Source organism: Capsicum annuum, chromosome 10, assembly GCF_002878395.1.
Source record: "Capsicum annuum cultivar UCD-10X-F1 chromosome 10, UCD10Xv1.1, whole genome shotgun sequence".
Lineage (NCBI taxonomy): Eukaryota > Viridiplantae > Streptophyta > Magnoliopsida > Solanales > Solanaceae > Capsicum > Capsicum annuum.
This window is the reverse complement of record NC_061120.1, coordinates 154756123-154779834: the sequence shown is the minus strand read 5'-3', so window position 1 is coordinate 154779834 and position 23712 is coordinate 154756123. Positions and strand designations below refer to the sequence as shown.

General features: G+C 34.9%; 1 long non-coding RNA gene across 1 annotated transcript; it reads left to right on the top strand.

The window, feature by feature from the left end:
- Window positions 1-12210: 12210 nt before the first annotated feature.
- On the top strand, window positions 12211-14128 carry LOC124888050. The gene is made up of 2 exons (XR_007045933.1): window positions 12211-13449; window positions 13720-14128. It is a non-coding gene; the product is annotated as an uncharacterized LOC124888050 (long non-coding RNA).
- Window positions 14129-23712: the final 9584 nt, after the last annotated feature.

Below are 23712 nucleotides of genomic sequence, written 5' to 3'. Positions count from 1 at the left end.
ACCATTGGTATGCTACATCCTTTAATTAATAGGCAGTGAATTCTACACCTCAACATCTAAAGCATGCATAACCCAAAAGATTTTCTCTATCTTATTTATTAAACCTTGAGGATCCTTCTCAACTGTAACATAGTAAAAGTTTGAGAACTCAACCTCATAAATTGTCCAACCTTTGTGGCCTCAGAAGATAGAGTAACAGAAGCAATACACTACGACTGAGAAGGTACCAATCGAGCCAACATATGAATAGACTGATAAAACACAACATTCAACACATCCACCTGAGGAGCTCGAGGAGGATTAGACGGGACCGGTGGAACACCAAAAGAAAAATCAAGAACTGGACCCCTAGACTAAGTCTGTACCCCATAAGCAAGGAGTGTCCCATCAGCATTGTCCTCAAGTGGGATAAAGAAGTTTCCATGAGCTTCAGATCATTTAGAAGGCATGACCTGAAAAGAGAACAAACGAAAATTAGAGCATATTTCAATACCTTAGATTGTATATCCAGAAATAAGACAATAAGAAAAGGAAACATTCCTAACTATCTCATAGACTCTCTCTTATAAGTGTAGCTAGCAACACATCCATAAAAGAGACTCTACTTGTCATGACTTTATGGACTCCTAGTAGACCATTAGCCTGGACTCTGATACCATCTTAACATGACCTGAACCAAGGTCGATCCATGATGGGTATCTCAAGTTTAACAAGGTCTGGAGATCACCTCCAATACCCAAACCTTTGACCATCTTACATCCTATGTTGGATGAATTGTAAACATATAACAAGATAAGATAACTTACATTAAAGATATTATGATATGTCTGTACCAAACCAATCCAACAACAAAAGCATCCCAAGTCCTAAGTAGTCCAACAAAGCCTCTACCAAACTAAATATTAATAAAGTGTAGGGACATGCCCCCGACTATATCCAAAAAGAATATCTAGTAGTCTATAACTAAAAAGGAAAACATAATCCAAAAATGGAGCCTTCCAAAGCATAGAAGCTTACCACTTCAAGTCGACTCTTAATCAATTTACTTTCACTGAGCAAGAGGAGTAGAAGTATGGCCAAATCCTGCATCGCTTGGGGATACAATATCTGAAGATGATTAGCGGGGGTGAACACTAGCATGTAACTCAGGGATAAAGATAAAATAATTCCATTAATTCAAATTGAGTCAACTAATGCACATAACCATATGCAAATACATACATACATATATACATACATACATACATATATATATATATACATTTATCTATACCAAGATAAAGAACAAGATTTAGCATGTACTTTAAAACTTTAAGCTAGATTGTGTAGCTCAACCATCATATCATAGTACGCACGAGCTATATGGGCCTCAGTTCTCACCCTCTAGTCGGGCCTCGGTATGTGTAACCACACGAATTGATGAATAATCTTATATAAATGTATGTGGAACTCAAACTCTCTAACTATATACTAAGGTGACTTAAGCTCCCAATCATGAAATATGATATAGGGATTTAAACCCTCCAATAATAATAATAACAATAAGGTGGACTTGAACCACCTGGTCATAAGAAAGGGGACTCGAACCCTCAATCCATAATGATAATTGCACTAGCTATTGCGATTTCCAGTACTGGTCACTTAGACCTCTACTTTTATGACTCAGCTACACATCTCTCTTTTAAAGCCTAATTAAAACAATTATAATATATTCTCTTTGATTGAACCATGTTACACATTAAGGCATATATTTTTGGCATCGTCATACCAACTTACACTTGCAAGGTAACAAAAACATACCAAAACAACTACACCACTTGGGAGAATTCACAACCCCCTTTGGAGAAAAATTGACCTTTGAGCCCTTAGATGACAAACTTTGATAAAACCCTAGCCCAACTTTATTGAGGGAATTTAGAGATCTCTTTAGAGTACTGGAGAAGTTACTTAGATTTGATTTTGAGTGCTAATAACACCCTAAAGTAGTTATAAGATATGGGTTTCAATTTGGGTAAGAGGAAAAATGTCTAGAATGCCCTTAACTTAAAAGTTAGAAAAGTGTCGCCCTTGACTATGGGTCAACCAGTGAGTCATAGCCACACCTTATAACTCATCACCACGAGTCGTAACCAAGATATTCTCTAGGACCCCCTAGATATTATTGACCCTATGAATCACTTGTACCATTTGTAATGAGACCCTACGACTTGTTAGGTACAGTTGTTGTCAACACAGAACCCAATTAGGTTAACATTGGACATACTACAACTTGCACCCAATGACTTGTAACAAGTCCTTATGACTCATAGAGAGCCACTCATAATCAGAGTAGAACTTAGCCACTTACTTCACTAATTTGGTTACGATCCCATCCCAATGACTCATTATGAGTCTTTACGACTCATGTTCCCAAGTCATACTCAAGATAGAAACTTAAATACCATCCACTATACACCTAATGACTAGAGTCACATGACCTGTCAAAACACCCTACAACTTATAGGGTGAGTCATAGTCGAGGCAGTGAGCTCAAAACTCTAGAATTTTTCAAGGGCCAAAATTTAGGGTATTTTATAATCATTGTTTCAATTTTATATGAGATTTAAGAAAATCTATGAAGTTCACATAGGAAAGAAATAATTTAAGATAAAAATAGGGGCATATTATATTTTCAAACTCGTCAGCTTATATTCTTATTTTGAGGTGAACTTTATAGATACAGCATGAGCAGGGGAGTAGTATGAAGCACTAAGGGGGCAATATAGGTTTAGTGAATCCTATTTGCCATAAACTATGATTCATCATAGGTTATTTTAGTTATAAAATATGCTTCATCATAGGTTATTTTAGTTATATTATTTAGCTTGTCCAATCAAACATGTTAGGGTGATAACCACAATTTTCTTTTAAACCCTAGAAAGGTATATTCGGCTACTGTGGTGAGGGTTTAAGTCATCATATCATTCTCAATAAGGGCTTGAGTCATCTAACTCAATATGTCTCACATGGTTTATGCCAATTACAAAAATCTCCCATAGAAAAAGAGTATTTTAGAAACTAAGTGTAATAACTCACAGATTTTGTTCAAATATTGTTTATAAGTTATTCCTTATAAGATTTAATCTTTTAGTTTTACTTATGATCAAGGTAAGTCCTTTTATTCTTAGCCTGCATGATTTAAAAGTATTTTAGCTTCTATTTTATTTATCTACAGAAAAAATGGTTTTAGAAACTAAGTGTAGTGACTCACCTAGTTTATCAGATTATTCTTTGTTATTCATGTTTTATGATATCTTATCTTTCATATTATTTCAGTCTCTTAATGAGTCTATTTACACTTAGAATACATGTTTTAAGATTATACAATGATTCAGTTTTACTTATTGTATTCACCCTCACTTACTTAGTTCATTCCAGAAGCACTGACCATATATACATATGTGGGGCTACATTGTTTCATAATATTGGTACCACTTATAGCCCACAATATCATGGTTAGGTAGTTTGCAGTTTCTAGCCAGCAAGCGATGAGTTATATTTATGTGAGGGCTCCAATCAATGTGTATATTCAGTATTTTATTTATATTCATTATATTGATTAGTAATAGTTAGGGGGTCATGTCTAAGCTACCTATAGTCAGTATTAGTAAAAGATTCATACACAGCCAGTCAAAGTCGATGTATTCAGTTTTAGTTTCCTTTTGTATAATCAGTGTTGTATGTTTTTGAACAATATTGTATTAAACAAGGTCAACTAAAGACATATCTTCCGCTTCTTATTCTAGTTTTATGTAATTTATTCAGTTGCTCGTGAATTATGCCAATATCATGGGTTAGCTTGGGATCACTTGTGGTTCTAAGCACCATGTGACATCTAGAGGATAGTCTAGGGGAGTTACAATAATCCTCATTGAATTACAAAGCTTTTGACAGAATTAAAGGTCAAAGTTTCATTATTTATAACATTAAATATTTCAAATTCATAATGTGATTGTTCACCATTTCAAATAGTCTTTTCAAGTCTCAAAACTAACATATAAAGATTAGAGAACAATTATAAAGAGAGGATAATCAATAGCAAGCTTTCGAGAAAATCTTTTCTCAACACTAGTTTCAAACCATCAATAATTATAGGTATAAACTCAATAAACCAATGCTTTGTCGCAATAGTTGAAAATAGGGATTGTTCACATACCTTTTTTATGAAGAACTAGAAAATAAACTATGAGAATTATCCTTAGACCTTGCTTCTTGAAGCCTTGAGAGTTTTTGCATGTAGAGAGTATAAGAGGAGAATTTTAAATTTGATTTAGCAAAAGCCCCAATGAGAAATCCATCTTGAATTTGGGAAGTTTAGAGTTTTAGGATTTGAAAAACCCTTCTTGAGTTTATGAGATTTGGGAGAGATAAAGGAATAGACATTTAGAAATAAAGCCCATAGTTTAGGATGACTTTGGAGATTTAAATTGATTTTAAGAAGTTACATGGGGTGAAAGGATTAGTTTTCCCTAGATTAAATAAGAAGTAACACAATTTTAAGTTTGGGAAGGATGTCCTGGTTAAGCAGCCCAACGCGTAGCATAAGCTCTACAATGTGGAACCCATTGCGCATCTCAAAAGGTATCTCCCTAAAACATCGATAATTTTATGCTTGGGACTCATATTTCTTGGATCCAATTAGTCTTTATGAATGATAGAGAGTTATGAAACAATTTTGTCCAATCGGTTCAGTAGATACTCTATCTCAAGAAGCTTAACTTGCAGTATGATCACTAGTAAATAGAGACAAGAGTGCTCAAATAAAGGAATGGATAATGGTTACAGTTTGATAAACTTAATGTACTAAATAATGTGTTAAATTGAAGAGTTGTAGTTTGACTACAACACTTGAAGAAGCTTGAGTTTGAATTGACAAAGGAGTCTCACTTGAAGTATAACTCTAAGCAATAAGAGTTTTGATAAAACAAGGAGTTTGAGTTATAGAATAAATCTTTGGAGAGTTGTACTTAAATAGAAGTTCTCTTCAAAATCAGAACGCACTTACAAAGATAAAAAGGCAAGTGGAAAATTGACTTGGTAGTGTTCTACTTGAAGACTAAAGGAACACATTATTGAACCTAGTTCTAGTACTAAGTAAGATAAGATATCTTAGCCTTTATGTATTCGGAGTTGGTTACAATGTTGTAATGTTGATGTACCTTAGTTTTAGTGAACTATAAACTAACTTAGGTTTATTGTCTTCATGTTAGGAACTTAAAGACTTGGGGTCACACATCTTGGGAGGTTTGTGAATTAATCATAGCTAAGTTAGAGTGTATAATTACTAGGTTACAAAATTCTTATAATTTATTGTTGTTAAGGCTCAAGTTGTCTTAGTGAAATTTGGGGTTAAATCATATAGAGGTGCAAGTCATGATTTTCTTACACCTTTTTGAGAGGGGTGTTTTCTATGTAAAAACAATTGTTTATTGACTTACAATTTTATTGATTTATTGAAATACATTAGGAAACTTGTTTCATACATAGGAAACTCTTAAATAAAAGTAAGTAAATATATAGGGCATGTAGATTCTGATTATAATGAGGTTACCTTAGAAGGGTTAACACCTAAGCAAAGATCATGATGAAATCTGCACCACCTATTAGACACAGTGAAGGTCAATCAACAACTCGACCACCTTTCTTCGATGGATATGATTTTCTTTGGTGGAAGGCTAGGATGGAAATGTACCTTCAAGATGAGGATTATAAATTATAGGATAGAGTCAATAATGGACCAGCAATTCCAATAAAGAAAGTAGAAGGAGAACAAGTAGAAAAGGTGAGAAGTAAATTCACTCCTGATGACCTTGCAGCTCTCAAAAAGTACAAAGGCTAAAAATATTCTTATTTGTGGTCTAGGTCCAACTAAGTACAATACAGTGTTAGACTGTACCACTGCAAAATAGATTTAGGATCCCTTAGTGAATGCTAATGAATGGACAATTTGTAAGGAACTTTAGAATTGCATTACTCTTCATTAATTATGAAGTCGCTAAAATGAAAGAAAATGAGTCACTATAGAAATGATAACTAGGGTGGAGAAAATTTTGAGGGTTCTACCAAAATCAAAATAGGACGTAAAGGTCACATCCATAAAGGAAGCTAAGGATCTCACAAGAATAAGTCTCAATAAGTTAGTTGGAAATTTGAAACTTATGAGATGAACTTGGAAGATCTAAAAATAGAGGAAGTGGTTAAAGAAAATTCATTGGCTTTAAAGGCATGTGACAGTGAAGAATCTAAACTTGATGAAGAATAAGTATCTTTTAATGCAAAAAACTTCAATAAGTTCTTCAATAAGAAGAGATATGACAAGAAAAGAACTAGTAGCATAAAACAGTTAAATAACAAAAACCAGGATGGATATTTTAAATGTGATAGAACTTATCGCATAATTAAGGATCGTCCTCTATGAGTGGCTGAGTGTAAGAACGAAAGAGCTGAAAAGAAACTAAAGGTGAAGGCAAAGAAAAAGGAAAAGAAAGAATATGTCATGGTGGTTGTTTGGGGTTCAGACTCAGAAGAATCAGATGATGAAGACTCAGAAGAATCAGATGATGAAGATGTAGATGAAAATTCTTTCATTGTTATTAGAGTTTCGTACATAGAAGATGAGAAAGCAACACTTGAGGTAAGCATTCTGGAACTACAAGAAAAATTGCATTTTTTTTCTAAAAGAAAGCTTGATTTCTTAATGACTCTTTGATTGATGATTTTCAAGAACCAACCTCTGATAGGGGTGAATTATTCAGTGCTTTTGCAAGCTTACAGTTTGATTACATTGACCTAAAAACTTGGATGATTACCACTGAAAAGGAAAATTGTTCCCTAAAGGAGCGGGTTGGTAAACTTGATTCATCAAATCTAAATCTCAAGACTAAAATTTTGAAATTTTCTCTTTAAAAAAAGGAAAAATATTATGAGTGAAGATCAGAAAAGAGTTGAGTCAGACCTTAAATGATGCAAAAATAATTTTCTCTATGATAAAATATAACGTGAGGAAACTAACACAAGAAGTGTCTAGGCTAAAAATGGATCTTGATAGAGAAAATACATGAACTAAATCATATAGGATTGTAAATAAATTGAGTGAAAGAACTAACAATGAAAAAGCTGGTCTAGGATTTCATAAAGAAATTAGTGTTACAAGGGATTTGTGCTACATATGTGAAAATCATGGATATCCCATCACTTCCAGTGGTAACAAATTATAGGACTAGAAGCAAAAATCTGGCAAATGAAAATGTTTTAAAGATAGTTAGAAGCTAAAAAATAGTTTCAAAAAGGTCTAAAGAGATAGGCCCACAAAACTGTTGCCTAGATGGGCTAGAAGAAACTTGATTCACTTTTTTTATTATAAGAATGGATCCGAGCTTGTTTAGGTTCCTAAAACTAATCCCTAAACTATTTTGTAGGTAAATATGAAAGGAGGCACGAGACATTGGTTCACGGATAGTGCTTGGTCAAGGCATAAGGATGGAGATAAACAAAAGTTCCTTTTACTTACCTTATTTGAATGAGGGAATGTGTTATTTGGAGATGGTAAAAAGGGTACTACCACTGAAGTTGGGAAGATAGGTAGATCTGAAATAAGAGCATTGGAACAAGTCTATCATGCTGATGGGATAAAACATAATTTTCTTAGCATCTCCCAACTTTGTGACAAAGGAAACAAAGTAACTTTTACTTTGGTAGGTTGCCAGGTTAACTAGCAAGATACAAAAGAGATTGTTCTGACTACTAAGAGATATAAAATATTTATAAGGCTGATATCATGTGGATTTATGGCACAAAATTGGCATGTATTAGTGCAATGGATTGTGACCCCTACTATGGCACAAAAGACTTGGCATGCTAGTCTGAAATATCTGAATAAACTTTTCTCAAAGGATATGGTTATAGGCTTTCCTAAAACTAAGAGCTTTCCTAAAACTAAGTGTAAAGATGAGAAATTTTATAGTGCCTGTGTAAGGAGGGAGCAAGTGAGATTATCTTTCAAGACAAATAACCATGTCAGCACAATCAAATGCCTCGACTTGGTCCATATGGACCTTTATGGACCAATGAGGGTAAAACGTAGAAGAGGTAAGACGTATGTTTTTGTAACTGCTGATGATTATTTCAGGTTTACCTGGACACTATTTTTAAATTCCAAGCAAGATGACTTTGATGTTTTTGTTATTTTTGTCTAGAAAATAGAAAGAAACTAGGCACTGCCCTAATTTCCATCAGATCTTAACATGGAAATGAATTTTAAAATGCAAGAATCTTAGAATTCTATTCAACAAATGGTATAGATCATAATTTCTTTGATCCTAGAAAACCACAACCAACGGAATAGTAGAAAGGAAAAAATAGGACTTTGGAAGATATGGCTAGAACAATAATAATTGCAAGAAATATTGTAAAAAAAATCATTGAGCTAAGGTTATAAGATATGCTTGTTACATTGTAAATAGATTCATGACTAGGCCCTCCTAGAGAAGACTCCCTATGATTTACTCAAAGGTAGAAAAATAGATATTTCTAGGATCTTTGTTTGCAAGTGTTTCATTCATAATAATGGGAAAGATAATCTGGGAAAATTTAGCAAGGAGTAATGAAGGAATCTTCTTAGGTTATTCTCAACAAAGTAAAGTCTAGAGGGTCTTGAACAAAATAATAACAAATCAAGAAATTGATCGACCCACAATACCAGCTCAAGCTACTGATAGTGTTCTTGGTAGTTTATAAGGGGTAGTGTTAAAAGGTTACAAGTATCAAGGATCTTATATCATTGAAAATGTTCTTAAAATACCACTTCAGGGATCACCATAGAGAAGTATTGAAGAACTTGTGTACTTTTAAAGACTTTCTATCACTATTTGAACCCAAAATGGTTAAGGAATCACTTCTTTACGATTATAAGATAATTGTCATGTAAGAAGAACTCAACCAGTTTGATAGGAGCAAAGTACCGCACTTGGTTTCACCACCATAAGGAAAAATTATTGTTAGAACTAAGTGGGTGTACGAAACAAAGTAGATAAAAATGGAACAATTATAAGGAACAAGGAAAAACTAGTGGTCCAAGGATACCATCAAGAAGAAGGTATAGACTATGATGAGAAATTTTCACAAGTGCCAAAACTTGGAGCAATTAGGCTACTTGTAGCATTTGTTCCTTCAAAGAATTCACTCTTTATTATATGAATGTGAAGAGTGAATTCTTGAATGAAAGTTTGAAAGAAGAAGACTATGTAAAGCAACCACCTGGATTTGAAAGCATTGAGTGCCTGAGTATGTTTACAAGTTAGACAAAGATTTGTAAGGTTTGAAACAAGCTCCAAGAACTTGGTATGAAAAATTATCAAAATTTCTTCTAAGACATGGGCTTACAAGAGGTAAAATTGGCAATACTCTCTCTTTGAAAACTAAGTGCAAAGATTTGTTAATTTTTCAAGTATATGTATATGATATATATTTAGCTCTACTTATGAAAACATGACTCATGAATTTGCAAAGCTAACGAATAGTGAGTTTGAGATAAGCATGAACGGAGGACTAAACTTTTCCTAGGGATGCAAATTATGAAAAATTCTATTGGAACCTTGATTAATCAGCAAAAGTATGTAAAAGAGCTACTCAAAAGATTATCTATGGATGAGGCCAATGAAATAAGAACTCTCATTGCTACAACAACAAAGTTGGACCTTGATGAAACATATCTATCCGTGGAACAAAAGTTGTATAGAGGAATGATTGGGTCTCTTTTATATCTCATATAAAGTAGACCTGACATTATCTTTAGTGTCAGACTTTCTGTAAGATTTCAAGAAAATCCCAAGGAATCACATCTCAAATATGTCAAGAGGATCCTTAGGTATCTCAGAAAAATTAATGAATTAGGTCTATGGTATCCTAAAGGAAGTAGGATATATAGATGTTGATCATGCAATATATCTAGTTGAAAAAAAAAGTATCATAGGTATGGCACACTTTCTTGGATCATGTTTGATCTCCTGGTCCACTAAAAAACACAATTCTATAGCTTTGTCTACTACTAAGGCTAAGTATGTTGTTGTTGGATTATGTTGTGCACAACTATTATGGATAAATCAACAATTGAATGATTTTAGTATGGATGTTGGTTGTGCTCCTATTTTTTGTGATAATACTATGCCATCAATATAGCTAATAATCATTTGCAACATCAAATAACAAAGCACATTGATATAAGACACAATCTTTTAAGAGATAATATTGATAAGGGCTATATATCAATCATGTTTTATACTATAGAAGAATAGTTTGCAAATATTTTCACCAAGGCACTAAGTAGAGAACATTTTGAAAAGAACAAAATAGACTTGGGGATGATTAAGATTCCATGAACTCTATCTCTCTCTCAATGCTTGGCTAGATCAACAAATTTAATTCATGAGTTTTTGAGAAAACTAGGTTACTTTTTTCAGTCTGGCATACTCAATCGTGTCCTTGTATGAGATTTTATTTTGGCTTTATTTCATATAGTATTATTGTATTGTGCGGGTAAACTGTAAAGATTCCAAATAAGTTATTATGACCACAAATAAATCTCAGGTATGTTATTTAATAGCATAAACCTGTGACAAAACTAGACTGAACCAACTGAGTAAACTTGTACCTAGGGTGTCACAGTGTCTGAGTTTATTATTACCTCTACTTCTTTTTTTAAACCACCAAAATATCTCAAGAGCCTTACTTTTTAAGTATACTGCAGCCACTGTCTTATCAGGTATCAAATTCATCTCTTTTTATAGAGAAAAAATTCACCTTCTCGCTATTATTTCCCATCCATTGGCTATTTATATGGTAAACATTAATTCTTTATAGTTTCACACTCATACTTCCACCAAGAAAAATTTATAAGAACTTTCCAGAAGCATTCTTCATTCTCTCTCTTTTTCCATCCTTAATGGCATCCTCTCCACCTTCCTCATCTAGGAGTAAATTCCTCATATTGTCACTCAATTTAAAGAAATATTTCATTAAAGTTATTTATCTTTTTTTTATTTCAATATTATCATCCAACTTTATACATTTTTCTTATAAATCGATAATTGCTAAAAGTGACTTAAAAGATGAGAGAAAAATGATCAAAAAAGTCCCTTAAGTTTGAATCTTGAATTTAAATGATCCTTATTAGTTAACAATATGAAATATTAATAGTCTTTCAACTATAAAACTTAGTGAATGCAATTCTTAATCAACTTCTAACTGCTATATTAAATTTAATGACGTTCGCCAAAAATTATAATTTATTGTTAGAAATAAGCTTATATGTACTGTATTTATTTGGAAACTTAGGAATTCAATAGTAAAATAATATTTCATAATTATTTATTTTAGGATTAATATTTATTTTTGATAAAATAGTTCAATTTAGTTGCTAATTTCTTCTAGCCCAAAATTTTATTGTTAAAAGAATTATATTTCATAGAAAGGCGATGAATTTCTGCAAATAAAAAAAAAACAAACAAAAAAAAAACTAGAGTCTCTAGCTAGTAGAAGAACCATATATAAATATTTTAAAGAATTTTAATTACAAAAATGCATATTAACGATACCATGATAATAAGATCAATCATTCACTATCAAATAAAATTAGGTGATTTTATATAATCATTTCATAACTTAAAATTTTTTTAAGGTTTCAATATTATTTTTATCAATCTCGTGATATTATTTCAGAGACAATTATATCGCCTCGTCAACTTGACTGCAAAAACTGAATACATTTTCTAATTTGGAAAATAAATGTACTTCTTATTTATTTCATTTAAAATATAACTAAATATTTTAATCTCTAAATTGACATTCTTTGTCTTTTTAATTTGTTTTTAATATTATGATTTGTGTATTTTTAAATAATATTATGCACTAATTGATAAATATATTAAAATCTAACTTAAGAAGTGAAAAAGTAAAAATAATTGGAGGCTCATTAATATTTCATGTAAAAAATAAGGACTATTCAAATTTAAATTTAAATTTGATGGACTATTTTGATTATTTTTTCTCATTTTTTGAATTACTTTTAGCAATTATTAATTTATAAGAAAAATACACAAACTAAAATGATATTATTGGAACAAAAAAAAGTTAAATGAATTTGTGATAATATAACGAATGGACTCTCACCTAGCATAAAAAATCATACCTCTTTAAATCTCATCTCTAATGACAATTACATGGCACTGGTAATGTCAAAACCTCCTCCTAATCTTATTATGGTGGAAGAAACTCGCCTGGCTCATGTTATTCCCATGGGTAAATTTTTTGGGTTCTCATTTCCCTACAAAGAGTTTTGCCTTGACAATAACTGTGACAAGGCACCTAGTGAGGGGGGAGGATCTAGAAATTCTCCAACTGAAAGTCCTCTGTTTGGCATCCTCCCTCAAGGTTTTTAGAGTTGGACCAAGTTAACTCAATGGACTTAGACTATCTCTTCGAAATTTCCAAAATTAATGCCTCATATGGAACCCATTCATCCACCTGTTCCTCTTTCTGTTCTGGATATAGATGACATTCCTATTTCCAATTTGGTACCTCATAGGAATTGTTCCAGATTGTAAAAAGCCAATGTTATATAATTCCCGAGACTGAGTCCCTGTTGAAGCATCCGTAACACCTGCTCATACCAAATAAGCATAGACAGAAGGAAGAAGCTCTCAACATAGATAGTTAAGCTAGTAAGAAATCTTGCCCTTGCTCCTATATTCCTAATCCATCTATTTTTTCCCCTTCTTCAAATGATGATTTTGTTATAAGCAGAGTTCACAAAGGAAAAAACGTTACCAGACCTAAGCCTAAGTTTGTTAAATTCTCTCTTCCTTTATCCTTGAAATCCAAGTTTTCAAAATTTGTAAAATCCTCTAAAGTCACATTTTTTGCACCAAAGAAATAGATCTCTTGACCTGCTCCCTCTGCCTTAGACCTCCTGTTGTTTCCAATTTCTATAGAAGAAGCTATTGATCCCACTCTTAACCATATCATCAAGTTTTAAGAGTAATCTATGGTGTGTGGCGGAGTCATGATTGGTTTTGGAGGCTTGACATAACTACCTCTTTTACCAAAAGTGCAGCACAAGGTTGCTGCTCTCTTCTTCTTCAGGGTACTGTTTAGCGTAAGTTGGCAAAAAAGAGGTTATGGAGTTTTACATTAATGGTAAAATTGGTGGGGTTATCTTTACTTCATATGTGAATGGTGTTCCAATTCATATCACTATTGTTGATGTTGTAAGGATTTTAGATGTGCCTTCTAGTGGTTAGAGTCATTATATCAAGTATGAATGGCCTCCGTTGACCAACATGGATTCAGCTTTTGACATTACCAAGAAGTTTTTTTGGTCAGCCCAATCTTACTCACCACCGCTAAGTTGAGAATGTAAGATGTCTCTGCTGCATTAACTTTATTTTGATGTTGTTCATCGGATTCTTATTTAGAGGAAGAAGCAAAGAACTAAGGCTAATTACTTGGATCTGACCTTGATTGAACTCCTAGACACTAAAGTCTGAATTGACTTTCTATGCTTGATCATCAAACATATGACTAGGATCCCTAATTAGGATGAAAATGGTCATTTCCTTGCCTATGGGTTCTTGTTGGCTTCAATTTTTTAGGACTATGGGCTTCTAGTTTTTGTTTGGGTTTCAGATGACTATGGATGTGTCTGGAAGGGTGAACCATGCTACCTTACCTGATTCTATGAAGCGTGCCAACACTCTTTTACAAAAGGCAAAGAATACTTTTGTAGAGAAGATTGTTGAGTTGTATGCTGCTCAATCCACTCATCAAAGGGAAAAGGAGGTTCTTGAAGCCATGATTGTAGCTCTGCAGACTGATTTGGATACAGAAAAGCCTAAAAATTTTGCTACAATTCGTCACGTCACTCAGTTATTGCTATCTTCTTTTTTCTTCCATTCCTAGTCCTCCTATCCTTGAGCCATGTCCTTCAATTATTTTTTTTTGTTATGCTCAGTTGCTTAATTGATTTGTTTTGTTTTATGTCAATTGGATGACATTATCCTGATGATGAACGATATGGTTCTCATTTGGCTTACTAGATTCTTTTTTCTACTCTCTTTAATATATTACTATATATCTAAAGCCCGATTGTGCCTGTGATAGACCTAGTGGCCATGATTAGTGTAACTACCTTATTAAATAAAATATCAGGTCTTAAACATATTTTTTGATGATACCAAAAGAGGGAAAACAAGAGTTGTGCAGTATTTAAAACCCATTGATTAACATGTTTATTCAAATATTCTATACTAATGTGTTTACAAAGTGAACTGTGAGCAATGCACAAAGGCAAAAGTTTGACATCATCATAAAAGGGGAATTTGTTAGATCCATGTAGTTTTGATAATTGACATAGAGTAGAGAAATAAACTAGTCCAGCTGGTTCAATAGATAAACTATCTCAAGGATCTTAACTTGCAGTATGATCACAAGTGAATAGAGACAAATGTGCTTGAATGAAGGAATGGATAATAGTTACAATCTGATAAACTGAATGAACTAAATTATGTGCAAAATTGAAGAGTTGAAATTTGACTACAACACTTGAAGAAGCTTGAGTTTGAATTGGAGGAGTCTTACTTGACGTAGAACTCTAAGCAATAAGAGGTTTGATAAAAGGAGTTTGAGTTGTATAACTATTTGGAGAGTTGTGCTTGAATAAAAGAAGTGCTTTACAAAATCAGCACACACTTACAAAGCAAAAAAGGCAATTGACAAATTGACTTGGCAGTGTGATACTAGAAGACTAAAGGAACACATTATTGAACCTGGTTCTAGTACAAAGTAAGATAAGAGATCTTTGTCTTTACGTATTAAGAGTTGGGTACAGTGTTGTAATGTTGATGTACTCTTAGTTTTAGTGAACTATAAACTGAGTTAGGTTTATTTTCTTCAAGTTAGGGAACTTGAAGACTTGGGGTCAGACACCTTGGGAGGTTTGTGAATTGAGCCTAGTTAGGACTTAGAGTTTATAATTCCTGGGTTACAAGAGTATTGTAATATATTGTTATTGGGGCTCAAGTTGTCTTAGTGAAGTTAGGGATTAAATCTTGTAAAGGTGCAGGTCATGATTTTCTTACAACTTTGTGATATCAGTGTTTCCTATACAAAAACAATTTTTTCATTTACTTAAAATTTTACTACTTCATTCAAACACTTTAGGTAGCCTATTTTATAGATAGACAATCTTAAGTAAAAATAAATAAACATATAGGTTATGTAGATTATCAGTATTGATGGGCGGTCTATGGTGTTGAAAAGAAGACTCAAAAACCTTTAATTTGATAGGTAAAAAGCAACCTAACTCATCATATTCCAGGAGTAATGGTCATTGGAGTTTGACCAAAGTAAGAACGTCTACTAAAACTCAATCGATAGGAATATTCTCAATTCAACTTTGAGTTAGGGGATTTGTATGACCTCAATTCATCTCCAAAAATGTTTCCACAATAGAGAATTAATCTTCAAACTTATATCTAAATAGAAATTATTGGGTTCGATCCTCTACACGTATGAAGGATGATTCAAATTCTAGCCCAAAAGTGCGGGGTATTACACAAATAATTTATGTTATCTATGTGAAAAACTAGGACAACTTACCACTGAGTGTCCTAAAAGGCAATGAAGGGATGAAGAGAAATATTGAGTTTGTCAAAAGGAAAAATTTGAAACCTACCACAAGAAATAAGTTCACTCCTCTTGAGAAGAAGAAGTTCAATATAGTGAGAAGAACTTAGTTTATAATTGTTGAAAATAGTAAGGTTGCTCTTGTCAAAAGAAACTTCTTCACTAACCTATTGATAGCATGGGCTAGAAGAGTCTTTATTCACCCCTTTATTTATAAGGACCCAAGCTTGTTAGGGTGCCTAAATCTAATCTCAAAAGTATTTTTCAGGTATGAAAGGTGGAAAGCGACATTAGAACATAGATAGTGCTTGCTGAGGACATATGATTGGAAACAAACAAAAACTCCTTTCACTCACCATAGTAGGAGGAGATGTACTCTTAATAAAAAAAAGGACCATTAATGGAGTTAAAAAGATTGGAAGAACTGAAAACAAGGCCTTGGAGAAAAGTATAGATGGATTGAAACACAATATACTGAACATCTCTCAACTATGTGATAAAGCAACAAAGTAGCCTTTACTTCAACAGGTTGCAAGGTTTAGAAGTGTAACGCCCCAAATCTAGTACCTGGAATGCTACACAATGCTCATGACCTTGAAAGACCACAAGCTAACCCATGATTGATATCTGTACCTGTATACTGCATAAAATACTTTAAATGTGGAAACATGAACTAAAAGGACATAAGGTTCAATACTGAACATGATCTGAATAATATAACATCTATGTGGGGTAATATAATACCCAAAACAAAACTGAACATACTGAAGTCTGAAAGATGATAGTCCAAAAAGTCTCTAACTGATTGAACTGTATGAGTAAGGAGTTGATGGGACATGTACCCAACTAACTCCAACTAATAAACTGATTAATGAGATAATAGGGAAATAATTATATCCTCGAAAGATGAGGACTCACTCCTAACTCTGTTTGTAGATATCTGGAATCTACTGTTGCTCTGGAGCTCGTGTCTCTAAACCTATGGTATAAGACACCATAGCGCAAATGCGTCAGTACTTTGAATATACTGGTATGCATGTGAGGTAGGCTAAATACATGAGCTCATATGAATGAACAAAAATACTAACTGACTAACTATCATAAGCGTGAGAATACATACATGAGACATAACAACTGACACTAATATTGTGATAACATGATCACTGAATCTGAATATAACTGATAACATGAGTGACTGTACCTGACAGTCCTGAATCTGATGGAACTATCTGATTTCTGTACTGTATCTGAGTTGATTGTATCTGATAGTCCTGAAATCTAAAGAACTATATGAGTTCTATTACTAAGACTGATTGACTATATCTGACAGTCCTAATTCTATAGCATAAAACTGTGGGAAGGAGTTATCTAACCGATATGCCACTGATATGCCATTATGGCTGAGTTGGGGTCCAATCTGTAACCTCAATTGAAAGGGTGTCAATACCGCGCCACTGGTAAGGACAAGCTATGAGTGACCCTCATCTAATAGTGTCCCAAAAAGAGAATGGTGGGGCTCATATTTGACAACCCTCATCGGACAGTGTTAATGTCTCAACCTATGCTGGCTACATAGTTCTGGAACGCAAGGATGACTTCTAAGAATCACACTCTTATCTAATAGTGTGTGTTCCCATCCTTGGGTTCACTCGGTTATAATTTCTACTCCCATCTGAATAGACTCTGAACATGATTTACTGAACTGAACATGGGCTGAGTTACTGAATTTCATTGAATGACGAAATACTATTGATATCTGACAACTGACTGAGTTCATGAGATTATGGAGATTTCCTGAGTCATAAGACTGTCTGAAGTTTAAGGATTCATAGCTTAACTAAAAGCATCTTGAAAACATGACATGGCTCTAGGCACACAACTAATGTTTTGGGTACGAGTACCCCCAGGACTCGATGAAAGGAAACTGACCAAGCATAACTTACTTGAATATATAACTAATATCATAATCCATAATACATTTATAGAAGCACTTCATCAAAACATGTGATAGGCATAACTTGTACATATATGGGAATTTCATGGTATCATGCTAGTTAGGCATTTTTTCTTCATCTAGGCATTTAATCAAACATATTGTAGGCATGGTAAATGTAAAATCATTGTACAATAATTAAACATCATGGTTCAATTCTAATTTCATTATTCAAGGGTTTAGTCATAGGTTTGCATGAATCTATATCTATAATAATTTAGCCCACATAGAATGTATCACCCAACATGGAGTAGAATTCAATTTCTCATTATCCATATGAACAAGAGCAGCCCAATCATGAAATTCATAAGAAAATCCATAAACTTGAATTTAGAAAAGGTATTCTTGGGCTTCGTGGACAAAAGGAGTCCATGAATGAACACTATGCATACCTTGATTCATGATTTTGTGAGGCTTGACAGTGAAACCTTCTTGAAATTGGATCTTCTATGAAAACCCTAGCTTGGTCTTGAGAGAAACTAGTATATTTTGGGTGAAAAATAGTTGAATCGCGTGTTAAAGGGCTTAAATAAGGGTGGGAAGTTGACCCTTTTAACCCTGGACGCATCATTGAATTTCAGTGAAAATTTCCTGAATCGGACCCTTAGAGTGATGCAGTGCTATTTTGATAATTGGGAAATTGAGGGATGGCGTGATGCGGAGCCATCGTGTTTCCCCTTCTTTTGCGACCTAAAACTTTAGCACGACACAGAGGAAATTGCACTGAGACACTGGAAAAGTACAATTGCCATTTCATATCGTGGTGCGGTGTGCCACTGACCAATATTGTGTTGTTTTACGACGGGAACTTGAAATAGTCGTAACTTCTAATCCAGTTATCAGATTTGGGCGAATCTTATATCGATGGAAAGCTTATTAAATTTTTCACAAGATAAAAAGTGAAAATCTTGAAAATTTCTCATGAAATAACCATCATTCAATTTAGAAGCTAATACAAGACATTCTTGAGATTAAATTAGCTAAGGAAAAGTACGGGGTATTAGAATATCTCCCCCTTGAGAATATTCATCCACGATTAAGACTGACTGAGAGGGGAGAAAAGACAACTGATGTACATACTGAACATGAATAACTAGAACATGATCTCATGATTGACATGACTGACAATATGAATATATTATAATGAACATGCATATCTGATACATGTGTAACTGATTTATGAATGCATGATTGTGTGTTTTGAAGAACTGAGTTTCTCACAATGAGAATGCATATCTGATGCATAATTGCATAACTAAATTGATACATGAGTGCATGACTGAATATGCAATGGTACTTGATACCAAGTTTATAATGAAAACATGAGCATGAAACAGCATACCAAGTTTGTGATGAACACTAAACATGAAACTGAGCAAGCTTAAGGAGAACTGTTACCTTGAGCTTGATCTGAGTTGGCGAAGAAGAGGTAAGGATACTTAGTACGTATATCTGCCTCTGCTTCCCAAGTAGCTCCCTCGACGGATTGATTTTTCCAAAGAACCTTAAGTAGAGGGACTTCTTTGTTCCTCAATCTATGAGTCTAATAGTCTAAGATTTTGATTGGAATCTCTTCATAAGAGAGAGTGTTCTGAACATCAATACTCTGAATAGGAACTAAAACTGATGGATCACCTATACACTTCTTGAGCAAAGAGACATGAAAGAATGGATGAACTGAGGCTAGATCTAAAGGCAATTCAAGCTCATAGGCTACCTTGCCAAAGTGACTGAGAATCTTGAAGGCACCAACATATCGGGGACTGAGCTTTCCCTTCTTGTTGAATCTCTTTACCCCCTTCATGGGAGAGATCTTTAGAAAGACATGATCACCAATCTCAAACTCGAGATCTTTTCTACGATCATCTGCATAAGACTTCTATCGGCTCTGAGCAGCCTGAAGTCTTTCTCTAATCAACTGGACTTTTTTTAAGGCGTCGAATAACAAGTCACGACCTATGATTGAAGTCTCACTAACTTCAAACCAACCAATTGGAGATCTACATCTCCTACCGTAGAGAGCTTCGAATGGAGCCATTTGAATACTGGAATGATAGTTGTTGTTGTATGCAAACTCAATCAAAGATAAGTAGTCATCCCAACTTTTCTTAAAATCGATTGCACATGCCCTTTGCATATCTTCTAACATCTGAATGTTCCTTTCTTCTTGACTATCTATCTAAGGATGAAAGGTTGTACTAAGATGAACTTGGGTACCAACACCCTTTTAGAATGCTTTCTAGAAATGAGAGGTGAACTCGGTACCTCTGTCTGAGATAATGGACAATGGAACATCGTGCAATTTGACCAACTCCTTATGGTAGAGTTTGGCATAATCCTCGATTGAATAAGAGGTATGAACTAGAAGAAAATGAGTTGATTTGGTCATTCTATCTATAATGACCCAGACTGAATCATGCTGATGACGAGTTTAAGGCAAACCCATCACGAATCCATGTTCACAACTTCCCACTTCCAACTAGGAATACTGAACTCCTGCATGGACCCACTAGGCTTTTGATGCTCCATCTTAACCTACTGACATGTAGGGCACTTAGCCACAAACTCTGCAATGTCTCTTTATCCCACTCTACTAATAGATTTCCCACAAGTCGCGATACATCTTTGTGGCCCCTGGATCAGTAGAGTAGCGCACACCATGCACTTTTGCAAGAATTTGCTGCCTTAAGTCATCTACACCTGGAACATAGAGATAACCCTGACAATAAAGGACACCATCTCCCTCTTGGGAGAAAACCTCTACTTTCTGATCCTGGACTGACTCTTTTAACTTGACAAGGTTGGGATCTCAATCTTGCTTTTCTTTCACCTCGGAAACTAGAGATGATTCTGAACTACTCTGAACCCATATATCACCCTCTTCTGTATCGACTAAGTGAATGCCTAGTCTAGCAAGCTGATGGACTTCCTGAGCTAACTTCTTCTTACAGTCCTTAACATGAGAAATACTACCCATGGATAGTCTAATGAGAGCGTCGGCCACTACGTTGGCCTTGGCTGGATGATAAAGAACACTCATGTCATAATCTTTTAAGAGCTCTAACCACCTTCTCTGACGAAGATTGAGATCATTTTGAGAAAAGACATACTGAAGACTTTTATAGTCAATGAACACATCTATGTGAACATTGTATAGATAATGCCTCCAAATCTTCAAGGCAAAGACTATGACTGCTAACTCAAGATCATAAGTAGGATAATTTCTCTCATGGGGCTTAAGTTGTCTGGAGGCGTAGGCTATGACCTTACCATACTGCATGAGGACACAATCCAAACCTACTCCGCATGCATCACAATATACTACGAAACTATCTGGACCATCTGGAAGAGCTAATACTAGAGCTGAGGTGAGTCGAGTCTTCAACTCCTGAAAACTCTTCTCACAAGGATCTGACCACTAAAACTTGACTTTCTTCTGAGTCAATCTGGACATAGGGGATGCAATAGAAGAAAATCCCTTGATAAACTGCCTGTAATAGCTAGCCAAACCTAAGAAACTCCTGATATCTGATGGAGAGACAGGGCGAGGCTAGTTTCTTACTGCTTTGGTCTTTTGAGGATCAACTCTAATGCCATCACCGAAAATGATATGACTAAGTAATGCTACTGACCTTAGCCAAAATTTGCACTTACTAAATTTGACGAATAGCTAATGATCTCTGAGAGTCTGAAGTACTGTTCTGAGATGGTCTGCATGATCACGCTCACTGCGAGAGTAGACCAGAATATAATCTATGAAGACTATGATGAACATGTCCAAGTACTACTTGAACACACGGTTCATTAAGTCCATAAAAGTTGATGGGGCATTGGTAATACCGAAGGACATAACTAAGAATTTGAAATGACTATACCGAGTACGAAAAGATTTTTTTGGAATGTCACATTCTCTAACTCTGAGATGATGATTGCCGGATCTGAGGTCTATCTTAGAAAAATAACTGTCACCCTAAAGTTGATCAAACACGTCATCGATTCTGGGAAGAGGATACTTGTTCTTGATCATGACCTTATTGAGTTGACGGTAGTCTACACACATCATAAAAGAACCGTCTTTGTTGCGCACGAATAATACTGGAGCACCCCACGGGGAAATGCTAGGCCTGATGAATCCCTTATCTAAGAGATCCTTCAATTGTTCTTTTAATTCCCCAAGTTTTGCTGGTGTCATTCTGTATGGTGGAATTGATATAGGCTGAGTATCTGGAAGAAGATCAATGTCAAAGTCTATTTCCCTTTTGGGAGGAATTCCTGGAAGATCTTTAGGAAAGACATCTAAATATTCACCTACAATTGGAACTGATTCAAGGCTGGGAGTTTTAGAACTAGTGTCCTTAACTCGAACAAGATGATAAACACATTCTTTAGATATCATTTTCTGTGCCCGAAGGTAGGAAACAAGCTGACCTTTGAACGCTGAAGTACTACCCCTTTTACTCAAGGACGGGTTCATTCAGAAACTGAAACTGGACTATTCTATTTTTGCAGTCGACTGTGGCATAGCAGGAATGAAGCCAATCCATGCCGAGAGTGACATCAAAATCAATCATTATTAATTTGACTAAGTCTACTGAAGTGACTTTCTGAAATATCATAATCGGGCTGTTCCTATATACCCACCGGGCTATGATGGTTTTACCGACTGAGGTAGAGACTGAAAAGGGCTCTGCTAGGATTTAGGGACTGATTCCAAAATCGCCTGCTATATAGGGAGTAACAAAAGACAAAGAAGCTACTAGATCTAGCAAAGCATAAATATGCACATGAAAAATCTGTAATGTACAAGTTACTACATCACGAGAATTTTCCTGATCCATTCGGGACTAAAGAGCATAGAGACGATTTGGGTGTTGCCCACTAGTAGCACTGGTGGTGGCACCCTGCTGATTTGAGCAACAGACTGAGCTGAGGAGTGGAGATGACTCTGATAACCTGATTGAAGGCAGTCTCTAACTCTGTGGCCTAGCTTTCCACAACCAAAATAGACATCGCTACTAGGTCTGAAAGAACCCTTGTGGTTCTTACCATAAGTTTGACAAAGGGGATTAGTTCGGGCATTGCTAACATGCCCTGAGACCTAGAGCCTGGTGCTCTATCTCTGTTAACCTCCCTGAACTTAGGAACTGGAGCACTGGCTGAAGAAAGAGTTGGAACTGATGACTTAGGACAAAACTGGGAACAGTTTTCTCCTTCTGATTTAGGTTGAGCAAAGTTAAAACTACATGTCTTCGCCCTCTTATTCTGCTTCTCCCTCTGCTTAATCTTCTGCTTATCTATCTGCTGAACATGATTCATAAGCCTGGCTAAAGTCATGTCACTGTTCAGCATGGCAGATCTGCACTTATTACCATGCTATTATTTACCCTTGAAGCAAACTTACTTATCTTGGCTCTGTTGTGTGCAACCACATAGGGGCATATCTGGCTAATTGAATAAACTTAAGAGAATAATCTTTCACTGACATATTGCACTACCTGAGGTTGATGAATTCTAGCACCTTAGCCTCTCTAAGCTCTTGGGGAAAGAATTTGTCTAAGAATGCAGTGACAAACTCCTCCCACTCTATAGGACCTGCATCATCTGACCTCTATGACTTCCACTGTTTAAACTAAGTATGAGCCATATCCTGTAACTAATATGTAGCAAGCTCAATACTCTCTACAGTAGTCACCCCCATGATGTCTATCACCTTCTAAACCTGATCAATGAATTCCTGAGGGTCCTCATCTACCTTAGACCCGAGGAAGAACAAAGGATTCATTCGGGTAAAGTCCCAAATCCTAGCTGCGGATGAAGTGGCCAATGGACTGGTTGGAATGACTTCTGGCCATTCATTTTGAGTGGCAACTAACTGAGCAAGAGTAGTAAATACGACCCTGAACTCCGCATGAAAACATGATCTCCCAAAGGATCTTCGGGCTGAGGGGCTAACTGATTTTCATTTCTTTTTTTAGAAGGCATATTCTGTAGAAGAAAGGGGG